Genomic DNA, 19,329 nt, shown 5'->3' on the forward strand with positions numbered 1-19,329 from the left:
CTTTGTCTTTTGTCAACGTGACACTTTTTTGCTGATTGGCCGTGTCGGGTGGTGGAGGGTTACGACACATTTATAAATAACGCGATCTAACCCAAAAACCTTTATTATGAATTATAAGGTTGCACTCATTACATACAAAGCGCTTGCCACAAATGAACCTCAATACCTTGCTGACATTATCACGCAAACTCTGGTCATCCTCGCGGCACCTTTTGGCTAGTCATCTAATAAAGACGGTCTCTACATTGCACGCTTTCAGATGCACTTTTGCATCCATCTGGAATGTTTTTCCTTCCGATATTAGGAAGTCACTGGAGCTACGCATTTTTAAAATCTATATTGAAAATACATTTTCTTTAGAACTGCCTTTTGAGCTTAGTAAGTTGTCCTTCGATGAGCATAGTTGGCTCTGTACGGTGTGAAAGAAGTTCAGCATACACACCAACATGGACACTCGCTAAAAAACCTAAACATCATGGACACTCGCTAAATAACCTAACCAACATGGAAACTCGCTAAATAACCTAACCAACATGGACACTCGCTGAATGACCTCACCATCATGGACACTCGCTAAATAACCTCACCATCATGGACACTCACTAAATTACCTCACCATCATGGACACTCGCTAAATAACCTAACCAACATGGACACTCCTAAATAACCTAACCAACATGGACACTCGCTAAATAACCTAACCAACATGGACACTTAATAAATAACCTAACCAACATGGACACTCGCTAAATAACCTAACCAACATGGACACTCGCTAAATAACCTAACCAACATGGACACTCGTTAAATAACCTAACCATCATGGACACTCGCTAAATACCTAACCATCATGGACACTCACTAAATTACCTCACCATAATGGACACTCGCTAAACAACCTAACCAACATGGACACTCGCTAAATAACCTAACCAACATGGACACTCACTAAATTACCTCACCATCATGGACACTCACTAAATAACCTAACCAACATGGACACTCGCTAAATAATCTAACCAAATGGACACTCGCTAAATAACCTAACCAACATGGACACTCGCTAAATAACCTAACCAACATGGACACTCGCTAAATAACCTAACCTAATGGACACTCGCTAAATAACCTAACCAACATGGACACTCGCTAAATAACCTAACCAACATGGACACTCGCTAAAACAACTTAACCAACATGTACACTCGCTAAATAACCTAACCATTATGGACACTCGCTAAACAACTTAAACAACATGGTGCTGTATCGCCACCGTGTGGTCACATGGTACAACTGCAGTGCCTGGCGCGGTAACAGCAGCAGTGGCACTGTGCGGTGTCTTCACGGCTTCATTGCAGCCAACCGCGCTTGGCACTAACGCCAGGACACCGCAGCACCAGCGACTCACAACTGCGGGGAATGCGCGGGTGACGTCTGACAGCGCCAACTGCTGGCCTACTGTGTTGGCCTGTACTGCACATGTCCACCACATAGCAGACGTAACCACGAATTGAATGGTTGTGGTACTGCACGTGTCCACCAGAGGGCACAAGTAACACGTCAAGCGCCGGTAATATAAACGAAACTGGCCGATTTGCACTGCAATTCTTTATTTCTTCACGGATTTTCAAGTAACAAACTACTGCATTGACATCCCAAGCTGTCCCATACGTTTACACAGTTGAATATTTGGTGAACATCGGTGCTGAAGCAGTGAAACGCACTGCATTCCCAAACAGTGCGCTACAAATCAGCAACAATCACACCCATCATTGACTTCAATGCAAATGCCGCCCCGGTTCCACAAGTCACACAAGCAAGTGGTGTTTGCCCTTCGACTCTACTCGACAGAGTCGCGCCATATACGATTCAACTCATCTCGCTGAGATGCGTTTAAAGGCATATGGATTAGGGTTAGGATTAGGGGTTATGATTAGGGGTTAGGATTAGGGGTTAGGGTTTGGCTTTAGGTTTAGGGGGTTGGGGTAGGGGTTAGGATTAAGGGTTATGGTTTAGGTTAAGGGTAAGGGTCACGGGTTAGGGTTTGGGTTTAGGGGGTTAGGGGTTAGGGTTAGGTCACCTATTCAGTTTTTTGCCAAAATGTGCCACATTTTCATAGCTACATTTTCCATGAAAAAGTTAATTCCTCCATTGTATTTACCCTTAGTATATGTATTTGATTTAAAGTTGAACATATTATTATTAATTGTTCACGTACCAAAAAAGAAAATCAGCACAACCCATGCCGTTTTTGGGCAAAATTTGCATAATTTTCACAGCTTCATTTTCCAAGAAGTTAATTCCTCCATTTTGTTTAGCATTAGTATGCTCTGTATTACGTAAAAAAGTGGGAAATTTCACCATTAAATTTTAAAGTAAAAATAAGAAAATCGGCATACTAACCTATGCCGTTTTTGGCTGAAACTGGCCAAAGTTTCACAGCTTTAGTTTTCGACAAAAAATCCTCCATTTTATTTCACCTTAATTAATAAACGACTTCCATGACACGTTGAGATTTGCGTCATTCCTTTATTAGTGATGACTGCTCGGCTCTGCACTCTCTTAGAAGGTCACCCTCTCTCTCCCTTGCCGCATGCACGTGCTCACTGCTCCTCCATTCCCACGCAGATTCCCTTGCTCTCGCTTATCCGCGCACCGCTGGTCGACGGCGCGCCGGGAGTCAGGAGAGCTTCGCTTGAGGCTGCCACGTGGTCGCTGGCTGACGAGATGCAGTCCGGACCCAGGCTTCCACACCGACCCCGAGTCCTCTTCCTGCCTCTCCTTATATCCTCCTGGAAGGGGGCGTGGTTTTAGGCGGGGCTTCGCTCCGCCTCTAACCACGCCCCCTTCAGTACCTTCTCGATCGTTCCCGCGTGTACCCCTGAGCTCCGTCAATGAACTTTGGCCCAGATCGAACCCGTAGCCCTGATTGGCTATGACCGATGCGGCAATGCCTATGCAGCCCTCCGTATATCGGCGTGCTCTCTCATTACATTAGTATGCTATGTATTAGATAAAAAGTGGAACATTTCACTATGAAATGTTCATGTCCCACAAAAAGAAAATCGCCATACTAACCTATGCCGTTTTGGCCAATGTTGGCCAAATTTTAAGTTTTTGTTTTTTACGAAAGTGCAATCCTCGGGTGTGTTATGTCTTAGTATCCTATATACTACGTAAAAAGTGTGAAATTTCACCATGAAATTTTTAAGGAAAAATAAGAAAATCGGCATACTAACCTATGGTGTTTTTGGCCAAAATTCGCCAAACTTATTCAGCTTTATTTTTCGACAAAAGTTAATTCCTCCTTTGTATTTAGCCTTAGTATGCTATATATTACATTAAAAGTGGGACATTTCACCATGAAAATTTCAAGTATAAAAAAGCAAATCGGCACACTAACCTATGCCTTTTTTGGCAAAATTGGCCCAGTTTTTATAGTTTTATTTTTGAAAAAAAGTGCATTCCTTGGTTGTGTTTAGCCTTAGGATCCTATATATTACGCAAAAAAGTGGGAAATTTTACGATTACATTTTCAAATCTCAAAAATAAAACAGCATAGCAACCTATGCAGTTTTTTTGCCAAAATTTACCAAATTTCCATAGCTTTATGTTTCAACAACAAGTACATTCCTCCATTGTGTTGGCTGTAGTATGCTACGTATGACGTACAACATTGAAAATATCGAAATAAAATTTTCACCTGACAGGAAAAAAATCTGCATACCTTTTTTGGCCAAAAAGCAAATTGTCATACTAACCGATGCCGCTTTTGGACAAAATTGTGTTAGGGTTAGGGATAAGGGTTAGCATTAGGGGTTAGGTGTTAGGGCTAAGGGTTAGGGTTTAGGGGTTAAGGGATAGGGGTTGGGGTTCGGGGTTGGGGTTAGGGGTTGGGGTTAGGGTTCAGGGGTTCGGCTCGATAATTCCGACTCACTTCTCTCTGGCACATCTGGCAAAAAATTACCAAGCTGCAGCGAGTACAACATTTTTTGGCAGGCATCATGACGGGTACTGCAAGATCCGACCATGTCTGTCCAATGCTCACAGAACTGCATTGGCTTCCTGTTGCCGAACTCATACATTATAAGACCAGGAGCAAGTGAGGGCTTCACCATTCTGGCGAATTGCCCGATGATGCTGGATGTAATTAGCAGTGAAACATCGTACTAAAACTGTAGATCTTCTGGATTCACTCTTCAACACACCGGTGGGCTAAAGTAGTGAACTATTTGTCTTTTTCTTCTTTGGTTCTTTCGGTAAAGTCACGTAGAATGAGAATAAAATAATAAATTGATAAAATAAAATAACACAATAATATTCTCACGACGTTTCGGCCACAACACAAGCGGCCTTCATCAGGTGAAGGGAGCGAGACTGTCTGGTAGGACAGCGCTGGAGTGAGAGAGCCACGTTCAGATCACGGCTTTTAAGCTGTGTGAGAGGAACAAAGAGCCTTGACGAAGGAATTAGCATAAAATTTAGCATTGAAAAGGCTGAATGATTAGCTTGTGACTGGTCACAGAAATAGCTATGTTAAAAGTTAAAGCATACACATCCGCAGAGGCACCCATTGTTAAAAGGAATTAGCATAGAATTTAGCATTGAAATAGCTAAATTAAGGCATTCGCTTGTAACTGCTACAGAAATAGTTACGTTGAAGTCAGAGCATACACATTCACCGAGGCACTTAGTACAAATTAAAACAGGAGAATTTAGCATTGAAATAACTAGGCGAATTTAGCATTGAAATAACTGGGTGATTTGCTGGTGACTGGTCACAGAAATGACTACACATCTGAGCTATTCACAGTACTATATAGTGAACCAATAAAAACTAAAATATAAATTACCTTCATGTTATCAATAAACTCTATATTCTCCAATCAGCTAAGCTACCAACCATAAGTCGTTATATATCACAATGCTATATGGCGAAAAAATGGGTGGATTCTTACCCTCAAATTTCCGTACCACGGATAGCTACGGGCCCCGTTCAGACGGACGAGTTCGTCCATGGTCGGAACAGAGGAGGGGGAGAGAGACAGCTGCGAAGCCCTAGTATACTCCATGTTGTAAACCATACCATTAACCGTGGTGTGAGAGGTATTAAGAGGCAATGCTGGCGAAAGAGCTGCGGTCTGAAGGTCATCGTAAAATTACAATTAATTAAGAACAGAAATGATTTAACACATCTTTCCAGTGGTTACTAAGCCTGAATCCATCTTCTCGGTTGAAATTGTCTCTGTGCTTGTATATGTGAATGGCCTCATGAACGAATCTCTCATGGTAGCCAGTTGGTTTGCAAAGAACCTCCGTCTTGGAGAAGTCAATGTCATGTGAGCCCACTGAATTGTAACAGTGATCTGCCACGGCCGAGGAGTTCGTCTTACCGTGTTTCAAGTCTGCTTTATGTTCGCGGATGCGGTCCGAGATATGTCTTTTGGTTTCTCCAATGTAGCTACTACCACAGAGGCACTTTAGTTTGTAAACGCCCGGGTACTGTATGTCTGGAAGAGCATCTTTTACAGATGGAACTAAATCACGGATTTTGTGTACTGTGTTGAATCGGACCTGGCTCTTGTGTTTATTCAGGATTTTGGAGATCTTTTTAGTGACTCCTGCAATGTAGGGTAAGGTGATGGTTTTGAGTGGCTCCACAAGAGGATCCTTCTTCATGACTGGAGTGATGGCTTTGCGGATTGTGTAGTCGGAGTAGCCATTAGCCCTGAGAGCCTGGTGTACGTGCTTGAGTTCACTGGCAATGTGTTCCTGGTCGGAAATGCATTGGGCTCTATGGTATAGAGTCTTGATGAGGCAGTTCTTCTGGGATGGATGGTGGTGGGAATCCGGTTTCAAGTAAGCATCTGTATGGGTAGCTTTCCTGTAGACAGAGTGGCTCATTGAACCATCATGTCTCCTTTTAATTAAGACATCCAGAAAGGGTAGTTTGCCATCTTTTTCGACCTCCATGGTAAATCTGATGGCTGGGTGTATGGAATTGATGTGGTCGCGGAATTGGTCTAGAGCAGGCTCGCCATGTGGCCAGATGACAAAGGTGTCATCAACGTACCTCTTCCATAAGGTCGGGCGTAGAGTGGCAGTCTGGATGGTGTCAGTTTCAAATTTTTCCATGAATACGTTGGCTACAACCGGAGATAGGGGGGAGCCCATTGGGGTGCCCTCAGTTTGTTTGTAGAAAGTTCCATTCCAGGTGAAGTATGTGTTGGTTAAGCAATGTCTCACCAGGGGGGGTACATCAGTATGCAGTCCTTGATGAACCAGGTCTTCAATGATAGCGATGGTGTCAGGTACCGGGACTTTGGTGAACAAGGACACCACATCAAAACTGACAAGCAGGTCGTTTGGGGACAGGGAAATGTCTTTGATTGTCGATACCAGGTGAGTAGAATTTAGTACCGCAGAGGTGGTTTTTCCAGTGAAAGGTCGCAGTATATCAGCCAGAAAACGTGCCAGTTTGTAGGTGGGGGAGCTGATAGTAGAGACGATGGAACGAAGGGGTGTATCTTCTTTATGTATCTTTGGAAGGCCATATAATCTTGGTGGTCTGGCAGCAGAGGGTTTCAACAAGAACTGTTTGTTCTCATCAATTAATGCTGTTGAATCAGAGATAATTTTGTTCGTTTTGGTGACCAGGCTGTTGGTGGGATCTCTTTTTATTTTTGTATAGCTGCCATCGTTGAGTAGTTCTTGAATTTTGTTGTTATATTCTGTTTTGTCCATGATGACAGTGGCATTGCCTTTGTCGGCTGAGAGAACGACAATATCATCCCTCTTTTTTAATTGAGATAATTCAAAACGTTCGTCTTTGCTGATGTTGCTAGGTGGCAACTTAGCGTTTTTGAGGGTTGCAGCGATTTCAGATCTTGCTACGTCTGCAGAGATGTGACTCAAGCCCTTGAGTGCAACGTCGGCATGGGCAATGATATCATTAACCGGTAAGTGTCTCGGTGTGACAGCAAAGTTTAGACCTTTAGCTAAAACGGATTTCAGACCATCAGAAATGGAACTGTTACTGCGATTAATTACGACTTTGTTGACGTCTATCTTTTCGGTGTGTGGATCCGATTCTTTGCTGGAGAGGTGATTGAATTTGGAAATCAAATTGTCCCTACATTTGTTCGACATAGTGGCAGCCGAAGAGGTAGTCATATTGTCTACATGTTCCCAATCCGATGTAGACATTGTTGCTGTCAATTTTAAGTGTGATTTGTAGAGTGTCTTGTCTAACTGATCGAGTTCGGTGCGTGTAAGTCTGATTTTTTCCGAGATAAGAGCGAAGCTAGTTCTAGCTAGAATTCGTTTTGCATTGAGAGAAGTTGCAACAGCAGAGGTTAGTGTAAATGCGGTTGGTATTACCTTAGAGTCGCGGCATCTCTTCAGAAAGGTGAGAGACTCGATTAGTTGAGCCTTCTTATCCCGAAGTCTGTTGAATGATCTTAAGGATGTGTGGAATCCCTCCCCGTAGAGGCGGTTAAATTTCGATTTAAAGCTTTCGTGACTGCAATGATTCATCTTCTTTGGTTCTTTCGGTAAAGTCACGTAGAATGAGAATAAAATAATAAATTGATAAAATAAAATAACACAATAATATTCTCACGACGTTTCGGCCACAACACAAGCGGCCTTCATCAGGTGAAGGGAGCGAGACTGTCTGGTAGGACAGCGCTGGAGTGAGAGAGCCACGTTCAGATCACGGCTTTTAAGCTGTGTGAGAGGAACAAAGAGCCTTGACGAAGGAATTAGCATAAAATTTAGCATTGAAAAGGCTGAATGATTAGCTTGTGACTGGTCACAGAAATAGCTATGTTAAAAGTTAAAGCATACACATCCGCAGAGGCACCCATTGTTAAAAGGAATTAGCATAGAATTTAGCATTGAAATAGCTAAATTAAGGCATTCGCTTGTAACTGCTACAGAAATAGTTACGTTGAAGTCAGAGCATACACATTCACCGAGGCACTTAGTACAAATTAAAACAGGAGAATTTAGCATTGAAATAACTAGGCGAATTTAGCATTGAAATAACTGGGTGATTTGCTGGTGACTGGTCACAGAAATGACTACACATCTGAGCTATTCACAGTACTATATAGTGAACCAATAAAAACTAAAATATAAATTACCTTCATGTTATCAATAAACTCTATATTCTCCAATCAGCTAAGCTACCAACCATAAGTCGTTATATATCACAATGCTATATGGCGAAAAAATGGGTGGATTCTTACCCTCAAATTTCCGTACCACGGATAGCTACGGGCCCCGTTCAGACGGACGAGTTCGTCCATGGTCGGAACAGAGGAGGGGGAGAGAGACAGCTGCGAAGCCCTAGTATACTCCATGTTGTAAACCATACCATTAACCGTGGTGTGAGAGGTATTAAGAGGCAATGCTGGCGAAAGAGCTGCGGTCTGAAGGTCATCGTAAAATTACAATTAATTAAGAACAGAAATGATTTAACACATCTTTCCAGTGGTTACTAAGCCTGAATCCATCTTCTCGGTTGAAATTGTCTCTGTGCTTGTATATGTGAATGGCCTCATGAACGAATCTCTCATGGTAGCCAGTTGGTTTGCAAAGAACCTCCGTCTTGGAGAAGTCAATGTCATGTGAGCCCACTGAATTGTAACAGTGATCTGCCACGGCCGAGGAGTTCGTCTTACCGTGTTTCAAGTCTGCTTTATGTTCGCGGATGCGGTCCGAGATATGTCTTTTGGTTTCTCCAATGTAGCTACTACCACAGAGGCACTTTAGTTTGTAAACGCCCGGGTACTGTATGTCTGGAAGAGCATCTTTTACAGATGGAACTAAATCACGGATTTTGTGTACTGTGTTGAATCGGACCTGGATCTTGTGTTTATTCAGGATTTTGGAGATCTTTTTAGTGACTCCTGCAATGTAGGGTAAGGTGATGGTTTTGAGTGGCTCCACAAGAGGATCCTTCTTCATGACTGGAGTGATGGCTTTGCGGATTGTGTAGTCGGAGTAGCCATTAGCCCTGAGAGCCTGGTGTACGTGCTTGAGTTCACTGGCAATGTGTTCCTGGTCGGAAATGCATTGGGCTCTATGGTATAGAGTCTTGATGAGGCAGTTCTTCTGGGATGGATGGTGGTGGGAATCCGGTTTCAAGTAAGCATCTGTATGGGTAGCTTTCCTGTAGACAGAGTGGCTCATTGAACCATCATGTCTCCTTTTAATTAAGACATCCAGAAAGGGTAGTTTGCCATCTTTTTCGACCTCCATGGTAAATCTGATGGCTGGGTGTATGGAATTGATGTGGTCGCGGAATTGGTCTAGAGCAGGCTCGCCATGTGGCCAGATGACAAAGGTGTCATCAACGTACCTCTTCCATAAGGTCGGGCGTAGAGTGGCAGTCTGGATGGTGTCAGTTTCAAATTTTTCCATGAATACGTTGGCTACAACCGGAGATAGGGGGGAGCCCATTGGGGTGCCCTCAGTTTGTTTGTAGAAAGTTCCATTCCAGGTGAAGTATGTGTTGGTTAAGCAATGTCTCACCAGGGGGGGTACATCAGTATGCAGTCCTTGATGAACCAGGTCTTCAATGATAGCGATGGTGTCAGGTACCGGGACTTTGGTGAACAAGGACACCACATCAAAACTGACAAGCAGGTCGTTTGGGGACAGGGAAATGTCTTTGATTGTCGATACCAGGTGAGTAGAATTTAGTACCGCAGAGGTGGTTTTTCCAGTGAAAGGTCGCAGTATATCAGCCAGAAAACGTGCCAGTTTGTAGGTGGGGGAGCTGATAGTAGAGACGATGGGACGAAGGGGTGTATCTTCTTTATGTATCTTTGGAAGGCCATATAATCTTGGTGGTCTGGCAGCAGAGGGTTTCAACAAGAACTGTTTGTTCTCATCAATTAATGCTGTTGAATCAGAGATAATTTTGTTCGTTTTGGTGACCAGGCTGTTGGTGGGATCTCTTTTTATTTTTGTATAGCTGCCATCGTTGAGTAGTTCTTGAATTTTGTTGTTATATTCTGTTTTGTCCATGATGACAGTGGCATTGCCTTTGTCGGCTGAGAGAACGACAATATCATCCCTCTTTTTTAATTGAGATAATTCAAAACGTTCGTCTTTGCTGATGTTGCTAGGTGGCAACTTAGCGTTTTTGAGGGTTGCAGTGATTTCAGATCTTGCTACGTCTGCAGAGATGTGACTCAAGCCCTTGAGTGCAACGTCGGCATGGGCAATGATATCATTAACCGGTAAGTGTCTCGGTGTGACAGCAAAGTTTAGACCTTTAGCTAAAACGGATTTCAGACCATCAGAAATGGAACTGTTACTGCGATTAATTACGACTTTGTTGACGTCTATCTTTTCGGTGTGTGGATCCGATTCTTTGCTGGAGAGGTGATTGAATTTGGAAATCAAATTGTCCCTACATTTGTTCGACATAGTGGCAGCCGAAGAGGTAGTCATATTGTCTACATGTTCCCAATCCGATGTAGACATTGTTGCTGTCAATTTTAAGTGTGATTTGTAGAGTGTCTTGTCTAACTGATCGAGTTCGGTGCGTGTAAGTCTGATTTTTTCCGAGATAAGAGCGAAGCTAGTTCTAGCTAGAATTCGTTTTGCATTGAGAGAAGTTGCAACAGCAGAGGTTAGTGTAAATGCGGTTGGTATTACCTTAGAGTCGCGGCATCTCTTCAGAAAGGTGAGAGACTCGATTAGTTGAGCCTTCTTATCCCGAAGTCTGTTGAATGATCTTAAGGATGTGTGGAATCCCTCCCCGTAGAGGCGGTTAAATTTCGATTTAAAGCTTTCGTGACTGCAATGATTCATCTTCTTTGGTTCTTTCGGTAAAGTCACGTAGAATGAGAATAAAATAATAAATTGATAAAATAAAATAACACAATAATATTCTCACGACGTTTCGGCCACAACACAAGCGGCCTTCATCAGGTGAAGGGAGCGAGACTGTCTGGTAGGACAGCGCTGGAGTGAGAGAGCCACGTTCAGATCACGGCTTTTAAGCTGTGTGAGAGGAACAAAGAGCCTTGACGAAGGAATTAGCATAAAATTTAGCATTGAAAAGGCTGAATGATTAGCTTGTGACTGGTCACAGAAATAGCTATGTTAAAAGTTAAAGCATACACATCCGCAGAGGCACCCATTGTTAAAAGGAATTAGCATAGAATTTAGCATTGAAATAGCTAAATTAAGGCATTCGCTTGTAACTGCTACAGAAATAGTTACGTTGAAGTCAGAGCATACACATTCACCGAGGCACTTAGTACAAATCAAAACAGGAGAATTTAGCATTGAAATAACTAGGCGAATTTAGCATTGAAATAACTGGGTGATTTGCTGGTGACTGGTCACAGAAATGACTACACATCTGAGCTATTCACAGTACTATATAGTGAACCAATAAAAACTAAAATATAAGTTACCTTCATGTTATCAATAAACTCTATATTCTCCAATCAGCTAAGCTACCAACCATAAGTCGTTATATATCACAATGCTATATGGCGAAAAAATGGGTGGATTCTTACCCTCAAATTTCCATACCACGGATAGCTACGGGCCCCGTTCAGACGGACGAGTTCGTCCATGGTCGGAACAGAGGAGGGGGAGAGAGACAGCTGCGAAGCCCTAGTATACTCCATGTTGTAAACCATACCATTAACCGTGGTGTGAGAGGTATTAAGAGGCAATGCTGGCGAAAGAGCTGCGGTCTGAAGGTCATCGTAAAAGCATTGCCTCTTAATACCTCTCACACCACGGTTAATGGTATGGTTTACAACATGGAGTATACTAGGGCTTCGCAGCTGTCTCTCTCCCCCTCCTCTGTTCCGACCATGGACGAACTCGTCCGTCTGAACAGGGCCCGTAGCTATCCGTGGTACGGAAATTTGAGGGTAAGAATCCACCCATTTTTTCGCCATATAGCATTGTGATATATAACGACTTATGGTTGGTAGCTTAGCTGATTGGAGAATATAGAGTTTATTGATAACATGAAGGTTATTTATATTTTAGTTTTTATTGGTTCACTATATAGTACTGTGAATAGCTCAGATGTGTAGTCATTTCTGTGACCAGTCATCAGCAAATCACCCAGTTATTTCAATGCTAAATTCGCCTAGTTATTTCAATGCTAAATTCTCCTGTTTTGATTTGTACTAAGTGCCTCGGTGAATGTGTATGCTCTGACTTCAACGTAACTATTTCTGTAGCAGTTACAAGCGAATGCCTTAATTTAGCTATTTCAATGCTAAATTCTATGCTAATTCCTTTTAACAATGGGTGCCTCTGCGGATGTGTATGCTTTAACTTTTAACATAGCTATTTCTGTGACCAGTCACAAGCTAATCATTCAGCCTTTTCAATGCTAAATTTTATGCTAATTCCTTCGTCAAGGCTCTTTGTTCCTCTCACACAGCTTAAAAGCCGTGATCTGAACGTGGCTCTCTCACTCCAGCGCTGTCCTACCAGACAGTCTCGCTCCCTTCACCTGATGAAGGCCGCTTGTGTTGTGGCCGAAACGTCGTGAGAACATTATTGTGTTATTTTATTTTATCAATTTATTATTTTATTCTCATTCTACGTGACTTTACCGAAAGAACCAAAGAAGATGAATCATTGCAGTCACGAAAGCTTTAAATCGAAATTTAACCGCCTCTACGGGGAGGGATTCCACACATCCTTAAGATCATTCAACAGACTTCGGGATAAGAAGGCTCAACTAATCGAGTCTCTCACCTTTCTGAAGAGATGCCGCGACTCTAAGGTAATACCAACCGCATTTACACTAACCTCTGCTGCTGCAACTTCTCTCAATGCAAAACGAATTCTAACTAGAACTAGCTTCGCTCTTATCTCGGAAAAAATCAGACTTACACGCACCGAACTCGATCAGTTAGACAAGACACTCTACAAATCACACTTAAAATTGACAGCAACAATGTCTACATCGGATTGGGAACATGTAGACAATATGACTACCTCTTCGGCTGCCACTATGTCGAACAAATGTAGGGACAATTTGATTTCCAAATTCAATCACCTCTCCAGCAAAGAATCGGATCCACACACCGAAAAGATAGACGTCAACAAAGTCGTAATTAATCGCAGTAACAGTTCCATTTCTGATGGTCTGAAATCCGTTTTAGCTAAAGGTCTAAACTTTGCTGTCACACCGAGACACTTACCGGTTAATGATATCATTGCCCATGCCGACGTTGCACTCAAGGGCTTGAGTCACATCTCTGCAGACGTAGCAAGATCTGAAATCACTGCAACCCTCAAAAACGCTAAGTTGCCACCTAGCAACATCAGCAAAGACGAACGTTTTGAATTATCTCAATTAAAAAAGAGGGATGATATTGTCGTTCTCTCAGCCGACAAAGGCAATGCCACTGTCATCATGGACAAAACAGAATATAACAACAAAATTCAAGAACTACTCAACGATGGCAGCTATACAAAAATAAAAAGAGATCCCACCAACAGCCTGGTCACCAAAACGAACAAAATTATCTCTGATTCAACAGCATTAATTGATGAGAACAAACAGTTCTTGTTGAAACCCTCTGCTGCCAGACCACCAAGATTATATGGCCTTCCAAAGATACATAAAGAAGATACACCCCTTCGTCCCATCGTCTCTACTATCAGCTCCCCCACCTACAAACTGGCACGTTTTCTGGCTGATATACTGCGACCTTTCACTGGAAAAACCACCTCTGCGGTACTAAATTCTACTCACCTGGTATCGACAATCAAAGACATTTCCCTGTCCCCAAACGACCTGCTTGTCAGTTTTGATGTGGTGTCCTTGTTCACCAAAGTCCCGGTACCTGACACCATCGCTATCATTGAAGACCTGGTTCATCAAGGACTGCATACTGATGTACCCCCCCTGGTGAGACATTGCTTAACCAACACATACTTCACCTGGAATGGAACTTTCTACAAACAAACTGAGGGCACCCCAATGGGCTCCCCCCTATCTCCGGTTGTAGCCAACGTATTCATGGAAAAATTTGAAACTGACGCCATCCAGACTGCCACTCTACGCCCGACCTTATGGAAGAGGTACGTTGATGACACCTTTGTCATCTGGCCACATGGCCAGCCTGCTCTAGACCAATTCCGCGACCACATCAATTCCATACACCCAGCCATCAGATTTACCATGGAGGTCGAAAAAGATGGCAAACTACCCTTTCTGGATGTCTTAATTAAAAGGAGACATGATGGTTCAATGAGCCACTCTGTCTACAGGAAAGCTACCCATACAGATGCGTACTTGAAACCGGATTCCCACCACCATCCATCCCAGAAGAACTGCCTCATCAAGACTCTATACCATAGAGCCCAATGCATTTCCGACCAGGAACACATTACCAGTGAACTCAAGCACGTACACCAGGCTCTCAGGGCTAATGGCTACTCCGACTACACAATCCGCAAAGCCATCACTCCAGTCATGAAGAAGGATCCTCTTGTGGAGCCACTCAAAACCATCACCTTACCCTACATTGCAGGGGTCACTAAAAAGATCTCCAAAATCCTGAATAAACACAAGATCCAGGTCCGATTCAACACAGTACACAAAATCCGTGATTTAGTTCCATCTGTAAAAGATGCTCTTCCAGACATACAGTACCCGGGCGTTTACAAACTAAAGTGCCTCTGTGGTAGTAGCTACGTTGAAGAAACCAAAAGACATATCTCGGACCGCATCCGCGAACATAAAGCAGACTTGAAACACGGTAAGACGAACTCCTCGGCCGTGGCAGATCACTGTTACAATTCAGTGGGCTCACATGACATTGACTTCTCCAAGACGGAGGTTCTTTGCAAACCAACTGGCTACCATGAGAGATTCGTTCATGAGGCCATTCACATATACAAGCACAGAGACAATTTCAACCGAGAAGATGGATTCAGGCTTAGTAACCACTGGAAAGATGTGTTAAATCATTTCTGTTCTTAATTAATTGTAATTTTACGATGACCTTCAGACCGCAGCTCTTTCGCCAGCATTGCCTCTTAATACCTCTCACACCACGGTTAATGGTATGGTTTACAACATGGAGTATACTAGGGCTTCGCAGCTGTCTCTCTCCCCCTCCTCTGTTCCGACCATGGACAAACTCGTCCGTCTGAACGGGGCCCGTAGCTATCCGTGGTATGGAAATTTGAGGGTAAGAATCCACCCATTTTTTCGCCATATAGCATTGTGATATATAACGACTTATGGTTGGTAGCTTAGCTGATTGGAGAATATAGAGTTTATTGATAACATGAAGGTAATTTATATTTTAGTTTTTATTGGTTCACTATATAGTACTGTGAATAGCTCAGATGTGTAGTCATTTCTGTGACCAGTCACCAGCAAATCACCCAGTTATTTCAATGCTAAATTCGCCTAGTTATTTCAATGCTAAATTCTCCTGTTTTAATTTGTACTAAGTGCCTCGGTGAATGTGTATGCTCTGACTTCAACGTAACTATTTCTGTAGCAGTTACAAGCGAATGCCTTAATTTAGCTATTTCAATGCTAAATTCTATGCTAATTCCTTTTAACAATGGGTGCCTCTGCGGATGTGTATGCTTTAACTTTTAACATAGCTATTTCTGTGACCAGTCACAAGCTAATCATTCAGCCTTTTCAATGCTAAATTTTATGCTAATTCCTTCGTCAAGGCTCTTTGTTCCTCTCACACAGCTTAAAAGCCGTGATCTGAACGTGGCTCTCTCACTCCAGCGCTGTCCTACCAGACAGTCTCGCTCCCTTCACCTGATGAAGGCCGCTTGTGTTGTGGCCGAAACGTCGTGAGAACATTATTGTGTTATTTTATTTTATCAATTTATTATTTTATTCTCATTCTACGTGACTTTACCGAAAGAACCAAAGAAGATGAATCATTGCAGTCACGAAAGCTTTAAATCGAAATTTAACCGCCTCTACGGGGAGGGATTCCACACATCCTTAAGATCATTCAACAGACTTCGGGATAAGAAGGCTCAACTAATCGAGTCTCTCACCTTTCTGAAGAGATGCCGCGACTCTAAGGTAATACCAACCGCATTTACACTAACCTCTGCTGCTGCAACTTCTCTCAATGCAAAACGAATTCTAACTAGAACTAGCTTCGCTCTTATCTCGGAAAAAATCAGACTTACACGCACCGAACTCGATCAGTTAGACAAGACACTCTACAAATCACACTTAAAATTGACAGCAACAATGTCTACATCGGATTGGGAACATGTAGACAATATGACTACCTCTTCGGCTGCCACTATGTCGAACAAATGTAGGGACAATTTGATTTCCAAATTCAATCACCTCTCCAGCAAAGAATCGGATCCACACACCGAAAAGATAGACGTCAACAAAGTCGTAATTAATCGCAGTAACAGTTCCATTTCTGATGGTCTGAAATCCGTTTTAGCTAAAGGTCTAAACTTTGCTGTCACACCGAGACACTTACCGGTTAATGATATCATTGCCCATGCCGACGTTGCACTCAAGGGCTTGAGTCACATCTCTGCAGACGTAGCAAGATCTGAAATCACTGCAACCCTCAAAAACGCTAAGTTGCCACCTAGCAACATCAGCAAAGACGAACGTTTTGAATTATCTCAATTAAAAAAGAGGGATGATATTGTCGTTCTCTCAGCCGACAAAGGCAATGCCACTGTCATCATGGACAAAACAGAATATAACAACAAAATTCAAGAACTACTCAACGATGGCAGCTATACAAAAATAAAAAGAGATCCCACCAACAGCCTGGTCACCAAAACGAACAAAATTATCTCTGATTCAACAGCATTAATTGATGAGAACAAACAGTTCTTGTTGAAACCCTCTGCTGCCAGACCACCAAGATTATATGGCCTTCCAAAGATACATAAAGAAGATACACCCCTTCGTCCCATCGTCTCTACTATCAGCTCCCCCACCTACAAACTGGCACGTTTTCTGGCTGATATACTGCGACCTTTCACTGGAAAAACCACCTCTGCGGTACTAAATTCTACTCACCTGGTATCGACAATCAAAGACATTTCCCTGTCCCCAAACGACCTGCTTGTCAGTTTTGATGTGGTGTCCTTGTTCACCAAAGTCCCGGTACCTGACACCATCGCTATCATTGAAGACCTGGTTCATCAAGGACTGCATACTGATGTACCCCCCCTGGTGAGACATTGCTTAACCAACACATACTTCACCTGGAATGGAACTTTCTACAAACAAACTGAGGGCACCCCAATGGGCTCCCCCCTATCTCCGGTTGTAGCCAACGTATTCATGGAAAAATTTGAAACTGACGCCATCCAGACTGCCACTCTACGCCCGACCTTATGGAAGAGGTACGTTGATGACACCTTTGTCATCTGGCCACATGGCCAGCCTGCTCTAGACCAATTCCGCGACCACATCAATTCCATACACCCAGCCATCAGATTTACCATGGAGGTCGAAAAAGATGGCAAACTACCCTTTCTGGATGTCTTAATTAAAAGGAGACATGATGGTTCAATGAGCCACTCTGTCTACAGGAAAGCTACCCATACAGATGCGTACTTGAAACCGGATTCCCACCACCATCCATCCCAGAAGAACTGCCTCATCAAGACTCTATACCATAGAGCCCAATGCATTTCCGACCAGGAACACATTACCAGTGAACTCAAGCACGTACACCAGGCTCTCAGGGCTAATGGCTACTCCGACTACACAATCCGCAAAGCCATCACTCCAGTCATGAAGAAGGATCCTCTTGTGGAGCCACTCAAAACCATCACCTTACCCTACATTGCAGGGGTCACTAAAAAGATCTCCAAAATCCTGAATAAACACAAGATCCAGGTCCGATTCAACACAGTACACAAAATCCGTGATTTAGTTCCATCTGTAAAAGATGCTCTTCCAGACATACAGTACCCGGGCGTTTACAAACTAAAGTGCCTCTGTGGTAGTAGCTACGTTGGAGAAACCAAAAGACATATCTCGGACCGCATCCGCGAACATAAAGCAGACTTGAAACACGGTAAGACGAACTCCTCGGCCGTGGCAGATCACTGTTACAATTCAGTGGGCTCACATGACATTGACTTCTCCAAGACGGAGGTTCTTTGCAAACCAACTGGCTACCATGAGAGATTCGTTCATGAGGCCATTCACATATACAAGCACAGAGACAATTTCAACCGAGAAGATGGATTCAGGCTTAGTAACCACTGGAAAGATGTGTTAAATCATTTCTGTTCTTAATTAATTGTAATTTTACGATGACCTTCAGACCGCAGCTCTTTCGCCAGCATTGCCTCTTAATACCTCTCACACCACGGTTAATGGTATGGTTTACAACATGGAGTATACTAGGGCTTCGCAGCTGTCTCTCTCCCCCTCCTCTGTTCCGACCATGGACAAACTCGTCCGTCTGAACGGGGCCCGTAGCTATCCGTGGTATGGAAATTTGAGGGTAAGAATCCACCCATTTTTTCACCATATAGCATTGTGATATATAACGACTTATGGTTGGTAGCTTAGCTGATTGGAGAATATAGAGTTTATTGATAACATGAAGGTAATTTATATTTTAGTTTTTATTGGTTCACTATATAGTACTGTGAATAGCTCAGATGTGTAGTCATTTCTGTGACCAGTCACCAGCAAATCACCCAGTTATTTCAATGCTAAATTCGCCTAGTTATTTCAATGCTAAATTCTCCTGTTTTAATTTGTACTAAGTGCCTCGGTGAATGTGTATGCTCTGACTTCAACGTAACTATTTCTGTAGCAGTTACAAGCGAATGCCTTAATTTAGCTATTTCAATGCTAAATTCTATGCTAATTCCTTTTAACAATGGGTGCCTCTGCGGATGTGTATGCTTTAACTTTTAACATAGCTATTTCTGTGACCAGTCACAAGCTAATCATTCAGCCTTTTCAATGCTAAATTTTATGCTAATTCCTTCGTCAAGGCTCTTTGTTCCTCTCACACAGCTTAAAAGCCGTGATCTGAACGTGGCTCTCTCACTCCAGCGCTGTCCTACCAGACAGTCTCGCTCCCTTCACCTGATGAAGGCCGCTTGTGTTGTGGCCGAAACGTCGTGAGAATATTATTGTGTTATTTTATTTTATCAATTTATTATTTTATTCTCATTCTCCGTGACTTTACCGAAAGAACGAAAGAAGATGAATCATTGCAGTCACGAAAGCTTTAAATCGAAATTTATTTGTCTTTTGTCAACGTGACACTTTTTTGCTGATTGGCCGTGTCGGGTGATGGAGGGTTACGACACATTTAT

The sequence above is a fragment of the Petromyzon marinus genome, unplaced genomic scaffold, assembly GCF_048934315.1.
Source record: "Petromyzon marinus isolate PM22_M1 ecotype Great Lakes invasive population unplaced genomic scaffold, UKy_Petmar_22M1.pri1.0 PM_Scaffold_6, whole genome shotgun sequence".
NCBI classification, from domain to species: domain Eukaryota; kingdom Metazoa; phylum Chordata; class Hyperoartia; order Petromyzontiformes; family Petromyzontidae; genus Petromyzon; species Petromyzon marinus.